The sequence below is a fragment of the Corvus brachyrhynchos genome, unplaced genomic scaffold (assembly GCF_000691975.1).
Source record: "Corvus brachyrhynchos isolate BGI_N302 unplaced genomic scaffold, ASM69197v1 scaffold787, whole genome shotgun sequence".
Classification (NCBI taxonomy): domain Eukaryota; kingdom Metazoa; phylum Chordata; class Aves; order Passeriformes; family Corvidae; genus Corvus; species Corvus brachyrhynchos.
The window spans coordinates 451,717-453,789 of NW_008239142.1; the positions used below are offsets into that span (position 1 = coordinate 451,717).

The 2,073-nt window shown below is 65.8% G+C and overlaps 1 long non-coding RNA gene across 2 annotated transcripts in view; it reads right to left on the reverse strand.

Annotated features, from left to right (window-relative positions):
* LOC108448122 overlaps window positions 1-2,049 on the reverse strand; it is a 3,454-nt gene extending 1,405 nt beyond the window's left edge. The window contains exons 1-3 of one of the 2 annotated variants that reach the window (XR_001863905.1): window positions 952-2,049; window positions 174-648; window positions 51-132 (exon numbers count right to left, since the gene is read on the reverse strand). This is a non-coding gene — a long non-coding RNA (uncharacterized LOC108448122). Of the gene's footprint in view, window positions 1-50; window positions 649-951 lie in introns of both variants that reach the window. The other variant, XR_001863904.1, reaches the window with a different exon arrangement.
* Window positions 2,050-2,073: the final 24 nt, after the last annotated feature.

Consider the following 2,073-nt stretch of genomic DNA (forward strand, 5'->3'; position numbering starts at 1 on the left):
ACAAACCCCCGGCCCATGGGGGACAGGACCCTCTCCAGGGTGGGCAGGACCCCGCCCATGGGGGCAGGACCCTCTCAAGGGACACCAGGACCCCATTAAGGGACAGCAGGACCCCCTCCTGTGGGACAGGACCTTCCCAGGGGACAGCAGGGCCCCCTCCCATGGGGCAGGACCCCCTCAAGGGACACCAGGACCCCATTAAGGGACAGCAGGACCCCCTCCTGTGGGACAGGACCTTCCCAGGGGACAGCAGGGCCCCCTCCCATGGGGCAGGACCCCCTCAAGGGACACCAGGACCCCATTAAGGGACAGCAGGACCCTCTCGGGGACAGCAGGACCCTCTCCAGGGTGGACAGGACCCTCCCAAGGGACAGCAGGACCCCCTTAAGGGACACCAGGACCCCCTTCCCTGGGGACAGGACCCCTTCTGGGACAGCAGGGCCCTCTCCAGGGTGGGCAGGACCCCCACCCATGGGGACAGGACCCTCTCAAAGGACAGCAGGACCCCATTAAGGGACAGCAGGACCCCCTCCCATGGAACAGGACCCCTTTTGGGACAGCAGGACCCCATTAAGGGTCAGCAGGATCCCCTCCCATGGAACAGGACCCCTTTTGGGACAGCAGGGCCCCATTAAGGGACAGCAGGACCTCCTCCCATGGGGCCGGACCCAAGTGGGCAGGACCCGCCCAAGGGACAGCTGGACCCTCCCAGGGGACAGCAGGACCCCAGCCCATGGGACAGGACCCTCTCAAGGGACACCACGACCCCCTCCTGTGGGACAGGACCCCTTCTGGGTCAGCAGGGCCCTCTCCAGGGTGGGCAGGACCCCCACCCATGGGGACAGGACCCTCTCAAAGGACAACAGGACCCCATTAAGGGTCAGCAGGATCCCCTCCCATGGAACAGGACCCCTTTTGGGACAGCAGGGCCCCATTAAGGGACAGCAGGACCTCCTCCCATGGGGCAGGACCCCCTCGAGGGACAGTAGAACCCCCTCCTGTGGGGACCAGACCCTCTCCCATAGGACAAGACCCCTGCCCATGAGGACAGGACCCTCTCAAGGGACACTGGGACTCCCTCCCATGGGCCAGGACCCTCTCCAGGGTGGGCAGGACCCTGTTAAGGGACAGCAAGACCCCATTGTGTGTCACCAGAACCCCGTCTCGTGTCACCAGGAGCCCTTCCCGTGCCACCAGCACCTTCTCCTGTGGGACAGGACCCTCTCTGGTGTCACCAGGACCCTGTGTGTGCCACCAGAACCTTCTGCGTGCCACCAGGACCCTCTGCCGTGCCACCAGGACCTTCTGTGTGCCACCAGGACCTTCTCCAGTATCACCAGCACCCTCTCCCATGTCGCCAGGACTCTCTCCTGTGCCACAAGGATCTTCTCCAGTGTCCCCAGAACTCTCTCTGGTGTCACCAGGACCCTCTCTGTGCCACCAGGACCCGATGCCTTGGGACAGGACCCCCTCCCATGTCACCTGGACCCCCTCCTGTGCCACCAGCACCCTCTCCGGTGACACCAGGATACCCTGCCATGCCACCTGGACTCTGTCTGGTGTCACCAGGACCCTGTGCCATGGGACATGTCCCCCTCCCATGTCACCAGGACCCCGTCCCGTGTCCCCAGGTCCCTCTCCGGTGCCACCAGGACGCTCTCCCGAGGGACAGGACCCTGCATGGTGCCACCAGGACCCTGTCTGGTGTCACCAAGACCCCCTCCCATGTCACCAGGACCCCGTCCCGTGTCCCCAGGTCCCTGTCCGGTGCCACCAGCACCCTCTCCCGTGGGCCAGGCCCCTCTCCGGTGCCACCAGCACCCTGTCTGGTGTCACCAGCACCCTCTCCAGTGGGACAGGACCCTGTATGGTGCCACCAGGACCCCCTCCCATGTCACCAGGACCCCGTCCCGTGTCCCCAGGTCCCTGTCCGGTGCCACCAGCACCCTCTCCCGTGGGACAGGCCCCTCTCCGGTGCCACCAGCACCCTGTCTGGTGTCACCAGCACCCTCTCCCGTGGGACAGGACCCTGTCTGGTGTCACCAGGACCCCGTCCCATGTCACCAGGACCCC